At 40.9% G+C, this 19,317-nt stretch overlaps 1 protein-coding gene across 1 annotated transcript in view; it reads right to left on the reverse strand.

The window, feature by feature from the left end:
* Positions 1-15,310, reverse strand: part of GJC1 (gap junction protein gamma 1) — a 31,841-nt gene extending 16,531 nt beyond the window's left edge. Inside the window, exon 1 of the mRNA XM_018065251.1 lies at positions 15,109-15,310. The gene's annotated coding sequence lies outside the window, so the exon portion shown is untranslated. The remainder of the gene's footprint in view (positions 1-15,108) is intronic.

Raw genomic sequence — 19,317 nt, forward strand, 5'->3', positions numbered from 1 at the left:
AGCAACACAGTATCCACCAACACATAAACAAAATATGGAATATACCCACAGTGCTATTCAGCCTTAAAAGGAAGGAAATTCTGACACATGCTACAATGCTGATGAACCTTGGAGACAGTTGGCTAAGCGAGAAGTCACAAGAGGACAAATATTACATGTTTCTACTCACAAAAGGGCCCTGGAATAGTCAAACTCACAGAGAGAGAAAGTACATTGGTGATTGCCAGGGGCTGGGAGGAACGGGGAGTCAGCATTTAATGGGAAGGGAGTTTCAGTTGGGAAGATAAAGTTCTGGAGACAGATGTAGATGATTGCTGCACAACAATGTGAATGTACTTAATGCTACAGACCTATGGTAAATTTCATGTTATGGATATTTTACCACAATGAACAAGTTAAAAAAATAAATAAAATTCACTCATGCAATTAGTATTTACTACCATCAAGAAGCTTGCAATAAAGTATTACTAGTTTATAAGAAATTACAAACACTTAATAAAATTACAGTTGTATTCACGAGGTATTTACGAACATCCCTGGTGGTCCAGTGGCTAAGATTCCAAGCTCCCAATGCAGGGGGCCCAGGTTCAATCCCTTTCCAGGGGACTAGATTCCATATGCCACAACTGAAGACAGTATGCCACAACTAAGACTTGGTGCAGCCAAATAAATAAAATATATATATATATATATATATATATATATATATATATAAAGAGGTATTCAGTGTTATATATGCTATACAACAAAAGACTAGAAGAAATAACTGGAATCATCTGTTAAAGTTTAAACATTTTTAAACACATTTCATAGCACAATGACTCTACAGGGAAATGCTTTACTTTCCAGTTTATCTGACTCATTTTTTCCATTACAATCTCTTTACTATAATGTTGGCCACAAAAACACCATTAATCCAAAAATATCAATTTTATATATTTCTTTGGAAAAGTTTCTCACAGACTCATGTAGAGGGAAAAAAAAAGCTCCCAAGAGATTCAGATGAACTAAAAAAGTATATAACTTTTTCCTTGTCGATTTTTAAATACTCAGTAAACTGAAATAACTAGGAAATTTAAAAAATTAAAATAAGTAGTGCTATTTTAAATGTCTTGCAAATGCACAATCAAGTTGGGTCAGAGCCAAGTTTTAATCTCCTTTTTAAAAAAAATATTTATTTTTTTGGGGTCTTAACTGCAGCATCTGGGATCTAGTTCCCTGACCAGGGATTGAACCTGGAGCCCCCCATGTTGGGAGTGCAGAGTCTTAGCCACTGGATCACCAGAAAAGTCCTAATCTCCTTCTAATTAAAAAACACTTGGGCTTCTCTGGTGGCTCCAAAGAATGTGCTTGCAATGCAGGAGACCTGGGTTCGATCCCTGGGTTGGGAAGATCCCCTGGAGAAGGGAATGGCTACTCACCCTGGTATTCTTGCCTGGAGAATCCCATAGACAGAGGAGCCTGGTGGGCTACAGACCATGGGATCACAGACTCGGACATGACTGAGCGACTAACACTTTCATTTTCACTTAAAAATCTTAATTCCTTTTCTAAACAAAAATCCAGGATGAACTAATAGCAAGAGTACTGGAGTGGGTTGCCATTTCCTTCTCCAGGGGACCTTCCTGACACAGGGATCGAACCCAGGTCTCCCACACTGCAGGCAGACGCTTTACCGTCTGAGCCACCAGGGAAGTAAAGTGATTCTAACCTTGACTTTAATGAAACTGAGAGTAAGCCCTGACCTGAGAGCCAAGAGATTCTAACAGGCACTTCAGGAATAAATATTTCTTTCCACTTTTTCATTTGTGTATTAAGTGAAAAATATCACATCAGATCATTACAAAGGTCCTTAACAGTTGATGAAAATCAACTCAGGCAGAGCACTTTTCACAAAACAACCAATAAATTATGAGGAATTCAGAACTCCAGGGACAGGAAAGAAGCAAAGTAACAAGCAGTGAAACTGAACAATATTAAGACATCAAATTTTCAAAAAGGCATTTTCCAAACAGTCGTCCCAGAAAATCCGCAGTTGGACTAAACTGAAAAATTTCCATATTGACTCATCATGATTCTCAAGTATTAACTATCTGGGCCTCCCAGATTATGAGCTGAGTGATCCACTAAGAATTGTGCTAGTGATTCACACTCCTGAATGAGACTGCTTTATGTGCAGACACAAGGAATCAATTAAAGGGTTTACAATGAAGTTTTGTTTAACTGGAACGTTTTAAATGGAAGTTAATTCTGCATGAGTGATAATAGATATTTAATAACTAGCTAGTGACAATTTCTCAGCAAAAGCATTATGGTAGCTCTAATCTATGTATTACAAACAGTAATCTATGTATTACAAACAGGAAAACAACGTGTTTTTCAGAAGAGCTCTTGGCTATGAGCCATATTTGAAAAACAAATATTTAAAATTTGTTGTAAGTCAAATTATAAAATAAAGGAAAGTATCTTGGCCCTATTAACTAACAAGGAAACAAAATACACCACTGTGGGTTGAAGTGTCAATTTGTGCTGGCAAAAAGCCATTCTATTTCAATGTAAGAACCTTCAGGAACCAGCTGGAGAAGTATGGGGAACCTGGGATAATGCGTTCATTCACATTGCATTGTAAGTGGTGCTGTCTCCATGTAAAAAAGGACAGTATTGGTACACCAGTCCAAAACAGCTTAAAGCTTAGGTCAAATCAAATGAACAACAAACAGTCTAGGAAAATGACATGTCTAGGGAAAAACAAAAAAAAAAAACATTTAGCATTTCTGATATGACTAGCGTCACAATACAAAATTTGCAAAAAACATTATTATACAGTGATGGTGAGGCTGGTCTGGTACAACCTTTTTGGAAGGTATTATGGTAATATTCACCAGAAATTTTTAAATGTTTTATGTCCTTTAATCAGTAACATCACATCTAATAATTTACCTTAAATAAATGCCCAATAAAATAAGAATTTTATGTAACTTATGATATAATCTCTATGAGGAAATATTGCACAACCATTATAAATCTTGTTTTTAGTTCAGTCCAGTCTCTCAATCGTGTCCGACTCTTTGCGACCCCATGGACTGCAGTACGCCAGGCCTCCCTGTCCATCACCAACTCCCAGAGTTTACCCAAACTCATGTCCATTGAGTCAGTGATGCCATCCAACCATCTCATTCTCTGTCGTCCCCTTCTCCTCCTGCCTTCAATCTTTCCCAGCATCAGGGTCTTTTCCAACGAGTCAGCTCTTCACATCAGGTGGCCAAAGTATTGGAGTTTCAGCTTCAACATCAGTCCTTCCAAAAATCTTGTTTTAGGACAGAGATTACAAAATTCAAACAACTATACAGGGACAAAAAGTAGGTTAGTGGTTGCCTAGGACTGAGAAGCATGGGGAGGAGTAGAGAGTAACTGGTAACAGGTACAGGGTTTCTTTTGAAGGGGATGAAAATATTCTAAAATTAAACTGTGGTGAAGGCTACACAACCCAGTGAGTCTACTAAAAATACTGAAGTACATTATAAACAGATGAACTGTAAGGTGTGTGAATTATACCTCAGAAAAGCCGCTTAGGACATTTTCTGTACGTCTAGATACCAGTAAGTGACACAATTAACTGAAACAGAACAGTGGAGCCTGGACAACACAAGGACCAACTAAAGGGGCTACTGCTTACCAGCTTCAGCCGTTGCAGTCATCAGATTGTGACAGCTTTCAAAATAAGTCTTTACCCTGGATTTTTATGTGAAGCCCAATTTGGGGATACTTTTTTGATTGAAGTATAAAATACCTACAGAAAGGTGAAAGTGAAAGTCGCCCAGTCATGTCCGACTTTTTGCAACTCCACAGACTACACAGTCCATGGAGTTCTCCAGGCCAGGATACTGGAATGGGTAGCCTTTCCCTTCTCCAGTGGATCTTCCCAACCTAGGAATCAAACCCAGGTCTCCCACATTCCAGGCAGATTCTTTATCAGCTGAGCCACAAGGGAAGCCCAAGAATACTGGAGTGGGTAGCCTATCCCTTCACCAGTGGATCTTCCCAACCCAGGAATCGAACAGGGGTCTCCTGCATTGCAGGCAGATTCTTTACCAACTGAGCTATCAGGGAAGCACAGAAAGGTACACAAACAGAAATGTGCAGATCAATGAATTTTCACATAACCATGTAACCAGCACTGAAATCAAGAACAAAGCATTACCAGCCGTAATTATGCCCCCTTCCTACCTAAGAGAAATCATCATTATTGACAGACTGGGTAATAGTTTGTTGTGAGAGATGGTCCTATGCATCGCAGAATGGATCGCAGCGTCCCTGGCTTCTTCCAGCTGTGACAACCAAAGACGTCTCCAGACACTGCCAAATGCCCCTCGGGAAACAACATTATACCACACCGAGACTCACTGGTTTAACCTGTCCTTGGCCTTTACACAAATGGACTCACAGCATGAATTCTCTTATATCGGAATCATAAAGAGCACACTTCTGTGTCTGATTCAGCATCTGCTGAGGGTCACCGGTCTTGTCGCATTTAGCTCTGGTCTACTCATTCTCTTTGCTTTATTATGCCACCACTGTGTGCACACATCACCATCTATCCATCCTACTGCTGATGGGCATCTGGGCAGCTTCCAGCCTGAAGCCACTGCGCACGATGCCCCTGTGAACATACCGCGTGTGTCTTCCAGTGAATGCATGCGTGCTGTGTTGAATGCCTAGACCCAGGGTGGCTAGCTGTGTGGCGCACGTGTGTCAGCCTAAGCAGATGAGCTCCTTTCTTAAGGGGGTTTATCGATTTGCACTTCTACCTGTCTCTTTTTTTCCTTTTTTCATGTTGGCAACTAATATGAAAAATAAATATTTAAGTAATACTGAGCCAGATACATTATTAGCTGAATAAAGCCTGCCAATTTGTGATCTATTTTTTAAAAATGTTTCACTGTGTGGGAAAATGCTCATATGTAGTAGAGAAACAAAAAAATCAAACAAAAAAATTCACAATATGATACATCTGAATGGAAATATGGATGGATATTTGATGATTTCTGTATTATTTGCTTTTCAGTATTTTCTACAATATACATGTAATAATGAAGCTGGCAAAGCCTTCATATGCAACAAGAGCCCTAAGAGAAATTTTAAAAATAGGTCAGGGTACAAATTCCATAATATTTGCATACATACATATTTTACATTCATAAGGACCTAATTAAATAATGAATATATCACAGAAAAGTTAACTATCTCATAGAATCTTTGATACAATTACTACACTGCTCCTGCGTAAAGGGATCCAGGAAATAACTTATATAAAATTTCACCCTAGAGCAAAATATAGGATCATGAGACAACAGGGTAATTCTTAATTTGTAAGGATATATCAAAAGTTATTAGTTCTCTGACATATCTTATATAGCAGTTAGTATCATAATGCTGCTCTTCTCATTTCTTTAGAGATGCACTCTAAAGTGGTCCAGAAGCAACACAGAAAATTAACATCCTCAATACTTCCTTGAAACGCATAGTTGTTGGCACTGTGCCATTGCTACCTGCTGGTCATGAGTGTCTGATACTGAATAATTGGAGCTACCTCTATTTGAGACAATGATTATTAAAACAGCCACCAAAAACATTCCAGTGTCCATTATGAATTCTATTAAATGTCTGCTTGGCATGTGAAAATGTTACAAAACTCATACTTCCTGTCTTAATCACTTCACTTCATATCAGGGATTCTTCTGTTGGGATAAGAATGTGCCCATGAGACTCAGTGCAAACCCAAAAGATTTATCTCCTGAGAGAAGGCACTGAATGTTAATATACTGCCCTAAATGGAGTTTTTAAAACCAAAATAACTGGTTACTTTAAGGCTTTGCTAAGGGAACTATTCTGAGCACAGATCTCATCTCCATTTTCCTATCTGAAGAAACTACACTGGGGGGACTTCTCTGGTGGCTCACTGGTGAAGAATCTACCTGCCAAGGCAGGAGACATGAGTTCAATCCCTGATGGAAGACCCCCCCATGCCACAGAGCAACTAAGCCTGTGCGCCTTAAAAAAAAAAAAAATTACACTGGTACTTCCCTGCTGGTACGGTGGATAGGAATCACCCTGCCAATGCGGGGGACACGGATTCCATCCCTGGTTTGGGAAGATTCCACATGCCCCAGGGAAACGAAGCCCATGCTCCACAGCTACTGATGCCGGCACATCTAGAGCCGGTGCTCCCCAAGAAGGGGTCACCACAATCAGAAGCCCTGGCGCAGCAACCAAGAGCAGTCCCTGACAAAGACCCAGCACAGTTAAATTAATTAGGAGAATATATCAAAGAAGAGTTATCATAGCTTAAAAAAAAAAAAAAAACTATACTGACATGTATGTAAGTTTGAACCAAAAGGCAAAAAAGTTTTCTGAGGCAAAATAAATAAAAAGCAGTAGAAACTAAAGCTTCTAACTACTAAGAGCATTTTACCTGGGGTTCAAAATGCTAAGGTCACTTTAAATTTCTCCCTGAACTAATAACTATAATTAACTGGCAACCAAAATAAATCTATTCAAGCTACATATACATAATTTTCCTCCCAGGATATACCTCAAATCATAAACATACTTTCCTTTCCCACCCTCAAGTATGATAGGTGACAATGGCTTCAGACACACAATTCAGTAAGAACTGAGACATTCCACCAATTCCTACTAATTTTTCCAAACTTAAAAATAAAAGCTTTCCTTTCCAAGTAAATCTGAGAAGTGCACATCTGCCTGAATTGCTCAACCTATAATAAACACAAAGCTTTCACTCTGAATGATGAAAATGTGCACGTGTGCTCACTTGTGCTCAGTTGCTCTAGCCTGTGCTCAGTTGCTTTAGCCTGCCAAGCTCCTCTGTCCACGGGATTCTCCAAGCAAGAGTACTGGAGTGGGTTGCCATGCCCTCCTCCAGGGGATCTTTCCAACTCAGGAATTGAACCCACGACTCTTATGGCTTCTGCACTGGCACCAGCGCCACAGTATGAGATTAATACTCATATTTTACTAAAGAGAATACTAAAGATCATAATGGCTTGCTTAAGATCTCCCAACAAATTAGCTGTAAAGCCTAAAACACAACTCAAGACCTAATGATCTTTTTCCTATACTATGTGAATTTAGTATTTAGTTTTAAAACCAAACAGAAGGTCACTGAAAAAACTGACAGTGATATACAAGTTATATAACTAAAGTAAAGATTCCACTTAAAATAGCAACAGATACATGAAATACTGAGGAATAAGCTTCACAAGAAACATACTACCAAGGAATACTACCAAGTAACAAAAAGACTTAAATGCTTAAAATACTTTAAAGACTTAAAGCATTATGTGTTCTTGGATACAAGAGCAATCATAAAAATATTAGTTCTTAAATTAATCTAAATTTAATTCGATCTTGATTTCTAAAAATACCAGTAGAATTTCTCTGGAACCAGACTAATTCTAAATTTAATGTGTAAAATTAAATAGTAACAATGGTTGGGAAATTTCAGAAAGAGAAACAAGGGCACACAAGCTTCTCTAGATATATATTATGAAGTTATAATAACTTTAAAAGGTGGAATTGGCAAAATGATTAGAAGACTGGAACAGAATAAAGCTCAGAAGACCTAAATACATCTGAGAAAATGTATGATACAGGTGGCATTTCAAACTAACAGGAAAAAGATGGAACATTCAATAAATGATATTGAACTACTATGGGTAGCTATATAGAAAAAATTAAACATAAAAGTTTGATCTTTAGGTTCCAAATAGATCAAAGATTTCAAATTAAAAGCAAAGCAATAAGCTAGATGAAATGAACATTTTTTCTTAATAAGCTAGGTAGTGAAGACTTTTCTAAAATGAAACTACATAGATGTCAAATGAAAGAATTGACAAATTTAATTATAAATTCTAGAAAGCTAGAAAATACTATACAGAACTCAAAAGATATACTAAATGCTTAAAATTATTTGCAATTCTTAAAAGAAAAGCCTAAGTTCTCTAACATATAAAGAGCTCCAACAGATAATTAAACAAACAAACAACCTCAAAAGAAATACGCAATGCAGATACAGAAAGCAAATTTATGCTACTGAAGGGGAAAAGGGAGGGGAGATAAATTCGGAGTTTCGGATTAGCAGGTACTAACTACTATATATGCAATAGATAAATAGCAAGGTCCAACTGTACAGCACAAGGAACTATATTCAATATCTTATGATAAACTATAATGGAAAAGTATCTGAAAAAGAACACACATAAATATATATACCTGAATCACTCTGTTGTACACTAGAAACTAACACAACATTGTAAATCAACTACACTTCAATTTAAAAAAAAAAAAACCTTCAATGAAGAGAAATGTAAATGGCTTTTAATAACATGGCATGAAAAGATATTCAATATCACTTGTAATTAGGATTTACAATTAAAACTGTACCAATATACTACTTTCGCTTGTCCAATTGGAAAAAAATTTTAAACTGATTTAACAGATCACCGATAAGGTGTGTGTGTGCTTAGTCGCTCAGTCGTGTCAGACTCTTTGTGACCCCATGGACTGTAGCCCGACAGGCTTCTCTGTCCATGGAGATTCTCCAGGCAAGAATATTGTAGTGGGTTGCCATGCCCTTCTCCACGGGATCGTCCCAACCCAGGGATCGAACCCAGGTGTCCCGAATTGTAGGCAGATTCTTTACCCACTGAGCCACCAGAGAAGCCCATAAATAGGCATTCTTTGTGCTTTACTAGAAGTGGGGTAAAACAGTAAGCTTCTATAAAAGACAAGATGGAATATTCATCAAAATTGAAAATGCACATACTTTCTGATCCAGCAAGCAACTGCAGTGCTCAATATTTATCTAATGAAATGTTCAGATACATAAAACATTGCACAAGAATATTCACGGCACTACTGTTGGTAACAGGCTGGAAACAACGTAAAGCCTATCAGTAAGAGACTCCGTAAACAAATTACAGCACATCTAGTAATGAAAAACAGAAAAAGTCAGCTGTGTCTGTAATAATAAGAAACAAACTAAGATATATGAGTGGAAAATGCAGAACAGTGTGTAGAGTATGCTATTTGGGGGGATACTGAGTGTATGGATATTCTGAAAGAATTCACACACAAAAAAAGCAAACAATAATTGCTTCAGCAGAAAGAAGAAATCTGAGTAACTGAGAAGAGAACAGAGGAAGGCTTGTTTTTCACTGTAAATCCTCTCACACCTTTGATTTTGTACTATGTAATTACCTATTAAAAAAATTTTTTTAATTCAATGAAGTGAAATACTCAAGTACAAAACTATCAATGCCAGCCTTAATGTATAATTGCATAATATGTCCAAGTTTCTTAGGACATTATTTATACTGACTCTTGGTCCAGCAAACAGGAAGAAATTAAAATCAGAACTAGGTAAACTATGTGAAAAAAACAAAGCTAATCTTCAGGACTTCCCTGGTGGTCCCAGTGGCTGGGACTCCGAGTTCCCAATACAAAGCGCAGGCTTACATCCCTGGTGAGGGAACTAGATTTCACTTGCTGCAACTACGAAGATCTTGCATGCTGCAACTAAGACCTGGTACAGTCAAATAAATAAATGAAATACGTTTAAAAAAAAAAAGAAAAAAACTAATCTTCAATTTCTTTATTCCATCTGACAACCTGCCTAAGCCTGTGATTATCTTCCTGGGAGGCAAGAGTCTCCACTATGTATACTGCAGCATAGGCGATCATAGTATTTTGGTTTATTAAAACCGCTTAAGACTGATCAGGCCATGGATACAAGTAAGTTTACATCAGTAAGTATTTACTAAAAACCTAGCACTGTATTGGCATATAAGACCAAAAATGCAAAAAAATAATAAGACTTCTAGTTAGAACAAAAACTCTGACAGAAGTTACTTCATTACCACCAGTAACTACAAATAAAAAAGACATTAGTAAACATCCAAATAATTGTTGAATACATAAATGAACTATGAACTAGCTGCTAGGGATAGCGGCCATCCAAGACAGATATTTCTCTTGACTTTACGGCATATAAAGTATAGTGTATGGTATATAAACCCCCTGGCAGTCCAGTGGTTAGGACTCTGAACTTTTACTGCTGGGGCCTGAGTTCAATTCCTGGTCAAGGAACTAAAATCCCTCAAGCCAGGAGGTGTGACAAAAAAAAAGTATAGTCTAATGATGAAATAGGTACTATACAAATAATTAAACTAATTAAAACTGTGATCTATCCTACATAAGGGAAGTGCAAGGTGCTATAAGACAGTCCTAATCTAATATGGGCTTCCCCGGTGGCTCAGACAGTAAAGAATCCACCTGCAATGCAGGAGACCTGGGTTCGATCCCTGGCTTTGGAAGATCACCTGGAGGAGGGCATGGCAACCCATTCCAGTATTCTTGTCTGGAGAATCCCCATGGGCAGAGGAGCCCCGAGGGCTACCGTCCATGGGGTCGCAAAGAGTTGCACATGACTGAGCGACTAAGCACAGCACAGCACACAGTGAAGCAAGTTCTGAAGAATGAAGAGCTGCCTTCCAGACAGAGAGATTAGCTACAGCATGTAGAAAGGCTGTTGGGTGAGCTCTGAACCTTCAGTGAATGGGGGAAAAAAGATCTATATAGCTAGACCATATACTACAAGAAAGCAAGTAAAAATAAATGATGCTGGAGAAGTAGCAAGGCCAGATCACACCATGTTAAAAATGAAGACTGAAGGCTTTAAAGGGAGAACAGAAGTTTTCAGATAAGTGACTCGATTAAATTTGCTTTTTAAAGACAATTTTAGCTGATGTGAGAGGAGTAGATTATACTGCATACACATACATAGAAATATGAAGAAACACAAGAGAATAATAAATTCAGGTTGGTGATTACCTCTGGTTAGGAGGCCCACAACAGTGGTTGTCAGGGGAGAGGGGGTGCAATCAGGTAAGGAAACAGAAGACTTCAACTATACTGGTAATACTGTATTTTTTACTTTTTTAAACAGGAGTGAAAAAAACAAGGAAAGACCATTTAAAATTGACTATAATAACTGTCTTAGGAAAAGATGGCCAAGACTAGGATGGGGAAACTAGAGGTGGAAAGAAAACTGCAAGAATCTGGCTTCAGCAAGTTGTTGACAGAGCCACTTAATGAAACAGGGTACAGTGAAGAAGCTGTAGATTTGGAACCAAGATCAAGAGTTCACCCTGGGAAACTCAATTCAAACTACCTGAGTATCTAAGTGGAGATGCTGACTGAGCAGACAGCTGGGATCAGAAAAGGGGTCTGAACTATAAATTTAAAAAAAAAATTGGCTGTATTAAAAATATATGGTGGGACTTCCCTGGTGGTCCAGTGGCTAAGACTCCACACTCCCCATGCAGGGGGCCCAGGTTTGATCCCTGGTCAGGGAACGAGATCCCACACGCCATAACTGAGAGTTTCCCACGCCGCAGGTAAAAGATTCTGTGTGCCACAACTAAGACTTGGCGCAGCCAAATAAATAAAAATAAATAACTATTAAAAAAAAATATGTGATAACTGAAGGCACAGAATGGTTAAGATTAGAGAAGGGAGGCAGACTAAGGACCAAGACTTGAAAGAGACCATCAATTAAAGATCTTGGGGGCGGTGGAGGAGACCTGAAGGAATAGCCAGAGAGCAGGGAAGGAAAATCACAAAACTAAGAGAAGAGACTATTTCAGGAAGGAAAACTTCCAATCCAAATAAACACCTACTCTAGATGGGCAATTAAGAATCTAAGGTCCAAGAATGAGTAAAGGGGAATTCCCTAAAAATAGACAAGAGTCCAGACCCACTTCACTCTGAACATTCCCAAAAGGAATGCTGTAACTTGGTTAAGTAACAATAAATTCCATCAAACCTGATAAATCCCTGCAAGATGTAGCTGAAAATTTTTATGACTATCTGACACTTAACTACAATTTAGATGACAATAGGATACGAAGTTGATTCCATCTCCATAGAGAAAAAACAAAACCTCTGAAATCCTATGCATTTTTTTTGTTTCAAAGATTTTACATAATTTCCAGATTGCTAAACCTTTTTGGCATGTTAAACTCTAAGCATTTTGAGAGCAAAATCCAAACCACATTCATTTTTGAATCTTCAGCATCTAGCTCAATGCTTACCATAGGTACATGACTGAAAAGAGAATTGCACTGAATAAACGGGCACCAGAACACTTTTGTCCAAATTCTGCTAGTGTCACAGCAATATAGCCTCACAGAACAGGCTTTAACTAAGAGTTCTGCACATTCTACAGAAATAAAGATCTCATCCTTGTCTTTAGAGAAAAAGAAAAAACCACCTCATCAGGCAACACTTTATTGACCTGAATGATAAACCCAAGTGTTCTCTACCATATGCCAGTCAGAATGACTGGTCATTCACTCTTGACAGCTGTAGAAAATAGTGGTGCCCAGACTTAACCAAATAGTCCTTACTTCCACACAAACTAAATTCATAAGCTGCAGTAATATGCTTGAAAAACAACTGCTGACACTTCGCTGATATTAACAGCTCAACACTGTTTTCTGTGTAAGTTTCAGGTTAATGGTATCAGCTAAAACCTATCTTATATGTATTCTCAAAGAAATGGTCCCCAAAAGAAAAAAGTAACTCCATCCTATCTTTGCCTAAATTTTTGCTAGGCATTTTAGATAGGAGCCACACAAACTTCTATGCCACAAAAAAAGCACAAGTTCAGAAATAAGTAAAGATACTTTCAGCTGCACTCAACTATGCAAATTAATATTTAAAAAACAAAATACAAAAGAAAACACTTCATTTACTTTGAAATGTGAACTTAAAAAAAAAGTTCCAGCTTTTTTGGAACTCATCACTTTGCACTGAATAAAATCATGGAACTAGGTATTTATTGAGAAAAAGATGCTCTGAATTTTAATTATCTATTTTGTAGTCTAGGATCCCAATTAATGAATTGATAGGTGAATCCTGAAGGGGCGGTGAGGAAAGGAGTAGCTAATCAGAGACCTACCCAGAATCCTTTCACTTTGGCTAATTTATACAGATATGAAATAATAAAAATTAGTAAGGGACAGCAGCATTTATAAATAAGATTATTATGCTAAAAATATGTTAACCTCTTAAACCTTTTCAATTAAAGGCTGAAACTCAATTCTACCTTCATAGACTGAACAGAAAGTTACTCAGTCCTTTGCTCCTTTTTAAGAGCATTGTGCCTGCTAGCACAAATAGAAAACCAATTTAAGGGGCTTCCCTGGTGGTCCAGTGGCTAAGACTCTGAGCTCCCAACGAAGGGGGTCTGGGTTGGATACCTGGTCAGGGAACCAGATCCCACATGCCACAAGGGAGACCCAGTGCAGCTAAATAAATAAAAAAAGAAAACCAATTCAAAAGTCACACAACATAAAAAGTTAAGAACACTGATATTTGGAAAGGATGTTTGAAATGCTTGGCAAAAGGACCCAAAAGTTAGTAAATAGTATCAAACCATTCTTCATAAATCAGGACAAATAATAAAAGGAGAATTTCATATAACTGCCATATATTCTCTTCAAAATGTCCTTTTCCTACAACACAATGATCTGGTGAAAACTAAGACACAGACTTGTTTACCAGAGCTTTTTACCTTTCACCCAGAAGACTTAGTTCACATGTTTCTTTAATTCTGCCATTACATAGCACTTAGGGAATCCAAAGCAACTGCAATACACAAAACTATGGTAAAATCCAAAAAATAAACACACATAAATGCAGCAAACATAATCACAATTCATGTACTTTTAGTCAGGAGCTCAGGAGTTAAGTTTTCTTTTTCTGCATTCTTATTCTGGATGATACCTAAAGCCCTCTTTTGGAGTAAAGGATTTGATTCCTAAATTACATTGTCTTTTTTTTCTACAGATGTTAATGTACTCCGTTGATAAGAGAATTAAAATCCTCTTCACATATACAGTTTGATTTCTACAACACTTTCACATATATTCACTGGAACATATAGACAACACGAACGTATGATAATTTTTAGACTGATCAGGCATACAAGATAACGCTTATCCAGAACTTATTGTAACTTGATTTATTCGATCCCACAAAGTAGTCTTGATGCTAACAAAGTAAAGCGCGAGCACAATGAAATCTGTACTACTGCAGGTTCTCAATGAACAAAAATTCCTTCAAAATGGTAAATCAAATCCGCCCATTTCCCAAAGAAAAAGTAATCCCAATCTTAGAAACAGTCTCAAAAAAAAAAGAAAAGAAAAGGAAAGAAAACAACAAACAATTCTAAACCACACAATCACATAAATCTTTTCAACTCAAAGCTCCAACAGCAGCCGCCAACCACACAACTGGCCACAATCACAGTGTTAGCGCCTTCCCGTAATTTTGAATCTGGAGACAGAAGGAGGAAAACACACACACACACACACACAAACATACCGGTCGTTCAAAGTTTCACCAAGCGGGAAAAAAAAATCATTTTAAGTTTTAAAAACAAAAACGTGTTAACCGAGAGGCGATTACCATATTCCCCGGTCCCCTCACTTCCAAGCCCGCGAACTACATCTCTCAAACATTCAGAGACTGGAGTCCCGGCAGGGATGTTCCAGGAAAGAGCCAGACGAACGGCACGCCCCCCGGAGAGATGTCAGGGGCCGAGCATCCGGAGACAAAGACCAGCCCGCGAAGCGCCCCGGCTCGGCCCTGCGCCCCTAACCGCCCGAGGAGTTGCGAGCACCGCCGAAGTGCGCGCCCAGATCCTCCGGGCTCCCCGCCCACCCGGCGCGACCGCCGCGGCCCGGGCCCACCCCGAGCCGTTTTCCCTCCCAATTTGGGGACCGCGCGTCCGGGGACAAAAGGGGGAGGGCGCGCCGGGGGCAGCGGCGGCCAGCGGGTCGCGACGCCCCCTCGGGGCTCGGCGGGAAGCCCTCGGTGGCGTCCTCTCCCTCCACTCGCCCCCCGCCGCACTCTCCGCCGGGCCCCAGACCCCTCTCCAGCCTCCTCACAAGTTCTCCCGCCTCCCCTCGGGCCCCGCCCCTGGCCCGCTGCCTCTCAGCCGGCCCTACGGCCGCCCCTCACCGGCCGGCGGGGTCCCCCGGAGCCGCCTCCTCCGCCGGGCCTCGGCCCGTCCCGCCGGCCGCCGCCTCATGTGCCCCGCGTCGCCATCGCCTTCGCCGCCACCGTCGTCTCTCCTCCTCCACCTCTTTCGCCGCCGCCTTCGCCTCAGTCTCCGGCCGAGGCCGAAGCCGCTCCCGCCGCCGCCTCCCGCTCCCGCCGCCCGGAGCCACGGGGAGGCGCCTGCGCACTGCGAGCTGCGATGGGGGCGGGGGCGTCCCGCCGCGGCCTGGGAGCGGGGGGTGCGCCGAGCGGCGCTGGGGTGGGAGGGGGCGCCCGGAGCGCGCGGGCGGCCGCGCGAGTGTTCAACTTTCCGCGGTCGGGTCTGCGCGCTCCCCAGCGGTCCGGGACGCGGCACGTGTAGGAGCGACCCACCAGCTAGGAATCTAGACCCCCGGGTGGGCGCAGACTTCGCCTCCGGGGCAGGTCATTCCTCCAGCTTGCTTCTCGGGGCAGCAACCGCCCCCGGCCGGCCGTGCCTCACTTCGAGCGGGCATCTAACGGCGCCGTGAAGACACGCCTTACCTGGGTATCCTGGGTTGGACCATTGAGCCCCGGAGTTGTCTTCTGTGCTGCGCTCGGCCAAGGCCAGGGGATGTAACACCGGACGCTGACTCCCGGTTCTAGGTTCTGCTCTGCAGTTACTCGAAGATCCTACTGGCCTTCGTCGGGTTAATGGTCGTAATTCTTCCGAGGCTTGGCTTTTGCTGATACTTTTGAGGTCCTGGACTTCTCGAATTAGCAAGACCCTAATAGGCCATTTCCTCTTAACCCCCTACATCCCGGCAGGATCCCATTTTCAAAGGGATCCTTTAAAAACTTGTATGAATAGGTAACTTGAACCTTGAACTGCACCGTAGGAATACGAAAACTCCTCAAATGCTTTAAGTGGAGGTGTCCATGCATAACAATGGAAGTAGAACTCAGGAGATGGGGGAGTACTTTACTTTGTAAAGGGCTCCTAAATTATTTTATTGACCATCACCATACAGAAGGATGGGTTTTTATTTTACCCTTTTGATCACAGAGGAAATTAAACTCTTAACCAGTGAGATGACTTGGTATAAATCAAATCCCTACCCCCCCCCGCCCCGCCCCCGACGGAAAGCCAAGCCCTTATGGCCAGTAGAGAGGTTGAAAACAAACTTGAGGGCTGAGCATCTGGCCCACTGACAAATGTTTTGTTTGGCCAGTAGGACGTTTTCCAAAATTGTCAATCAGTTGTCAAATTTAAAAAATCTGTCTTTCTGGCTTCTCTCTAAAAAGTCAAAAGTTTTACTCACTTTGAGCCTCTGTTTTCCCCTGGCAGTTACTTGTGAGTAGCATCTGTCTACCAGGCTCAAGCTCCTCTCCACTCAGCATCTTGAATCATTTTTCATTAGCTGCTTGGCCTTGCTATTTAAATTATCTTCCCCCTATACTTGCCGTGTCCTGAGAGCCACATGCCCTCCCCATTGTCATTGTTACTTCTTTACAAATGTATTTAAAATTACAAGTGTGGGGACTTCCCTGGTGGTCCAGTGGCTAAGACTCTGTGCTCCCAATTCAGGGAACCCAGATTCCATCGCTGCTCAGGTAACTAGATCCCACATGCGGCAACTAAGAATTTGCATGCCACAACTAAAATTATCCTGCATGTTGCAAGTAAAGATCCCGCATGCTGCAACTAAGACCCGGTACAACTAACTAAATAAAAATATTTAAAAAATGAAATGACAAGTGTGAAGACCCTGTAAATATGTGAAAATAGGAATAAAGTACAGATAACACAGGAGACAACATCGTTGTAAAACTGACTACAATATTAAAACTCCCAACAATTGCTAGTACAAGTATAAATTGGTGCAAATCACTTTGGAAAACTATTTGGCAATGAATGTCTACTAAAGCTGAACCTAGGAATGCACTATGAATCTGTAGTTCTATTGAAATTCCACAGAAATATGTACAAAATACTTGTTCTAGAATATTCAGGGCAGCGCTGTTTGTAACAGCCAAGAAACAGGAAACTACCCAAAATGTCCATCAACCACAGCAAGGATAGACAAAATGTTACATTCACACAATACACAACAATGAGAATGAACAATCTTTACAGGCAGCTTTAAGATAGATTAATTTCCTCAAACTTTCCATTCATATGAAGTTCAAAAACAGGCAAAACTAATTTGTACTGTTAGAAGTAAGGATAGTGGTTATCCTAGGGAAAGGATAGTTACCAGAAGGGAGGGGGCTGGTCTTGTTCTCTTCTTGGTCTGTATGCCAAATGCAAGATACACAGATGTGTTTGGTTGCCACATTTGAGCTGTTCTCTTTCAATAGGGGTAGTTTACTTTTCTATGATATGTTAAGACCAATTAATAACCTTTTAAAACATTTGGTTATGTAAGTACATATATATATAAACAAATATGTATTATATATTATACATGTACTCAAATGTTTATTAGGTATTATTTTCCTATAAATTCATGGATGGACATGCCCGGGAAGCCTCTCCATCTTTTAGCATTACCCGTTCTTCATGGAGATTGAGAACCAAACACTTCCTATATTTGTTATCTTACTCTCAAGCATGCAGCTTGTCTTTATCTAGGTAGAGCGACCAGTTTTTTGGTTGGTTGGTTTTGTTTTTTTCCACGCCGCTTTTAAGATCTCAGTTCCCCCAGTAGGGATTGAACCTGCATCCTCTGCAGTGAAAGCTCAGAATTCTAACCACTGGACCGCCAGGGAATTCCCTAGAACAACCTTTTAAAGATGGAAATGAAACCCAAGGAAGCTGTTTTACCTGCAGACTGTTTAAAAAATAGAAATGTAGTCAGACTCTGTCTCCTGGTCAGAACTCCTTCCTCTCCTCTTTTCACCTTGCCGGCTAGAGACATCCTTTAATCCAGTTATAGCTGAGCTGAGGCCAGAAACCTAAGCTAGTGGTCCAGGTATTGACCAGGGTCCGAGCAAGTCAGGGCAACTGCTAGAATATGAGCTCTCTGGAGGCAGGGAAGTTATATCACAGCTCCTAGAGCCCAGCCCAACACATAGTAGGTGCTTGGCAATTGTATACAGAGTGAATGCGTGCAGGAAGGCTTGCCACTGTGGGCTAATATAAAAAGGCTGCCAGAGGGAAGGAAACATAAAAAGGATACCAGCAGGAAGGGGGGAAAAAAAAACCCTCACGTTTCAAACGGAGAAATGATGGGGAAACGGGTCTGGTTTCCAGCCTCTGGCAGGGAGCAAGGAGCCGGGTGCTGTGAGAACCACGTCACTTTTTATTCACATGGGGCTCAGGCAGGAAAGGATCAAAACCCAGTTTGAGAACTTGAGAGTCACCCTGGGGCTCTGTGGTTTGGAAACTGTAGGGTCAACTTGAAGGCTGCAGTGTGTCATTATTTCCATTACACATTTTCCAGGGTCTCCACTTGGCTGGTAGGTTCAGAGCCCATTCTTCTGTCCTAGGGGATGGGACCAGAGGCCTAGGGAGATAGGATTTGGGAAAGCTCCCTGTTGGCAATAGGAAGCCCTGCCTGCCACAGACGGGCTGAATGAGAAGCTGTTGATTCCTTCTGCTATTGGGGGGGGGGGGCATGTTACTATCACAACCCCCTCCCTGCTATAATCCCCAGCAGTCTCAGTTAACCTGTAGTTGTTCTGTTGCTAAATCCTGTCCAAGAGATACATTATACTACTCATTCCTGCCACAGGGGTTTTGTTTAAACCAATTTTTTTTTTTTTGTCAAAGAATTTTTTGAATGGGTAATACAAGTAGTATAAAAGAAACAGTAAGATGACTCCTTACCAGTGCTTCCCAGAGCCCAGCTAGCAGTTTTTTGAGTATTAATGCTGGATTTCAAGTTAAGGTCAATTTACTTGCAAATGAAGGATGCATGAAATATGCTCAGGAGTTGGGGGTGGGGAGAAGGATATGGGAGATGAAGAGACCTTCTCTGGTACCACCCAGACAGGGATGTTTGGACACGCCCAGAACCCAGTGTGCTGGGTCATGAGCTACCCTGCCTTGGTGAGAGTCCTTGAATGTCTGGAGGCCCTGGGTTCAGAGGTCTGTCCTGCCCAGCTGTTTACATTCATTTATGTGTATCCCCTTTCTTTCTTTTTTTCTTTTTTTTTGGCCACTTGGTATGTGGGATCTTAATTCCCAGACCTGGTATCCAACCTGAG

The sequence above is a fragment of the Capra hircus genome, chromosome 19, assembly GCF_001704415.2.
Source record: "Capra hircus breed San Clemente chromosome 19, ASM170441v1, whole genome shotgun sequence".
Lineage (NCBI taxonomy): Eukaryota > Metazoa > Chordata > Mammalia > Artiodactyla > Bovidae > Capra > Capra hircus.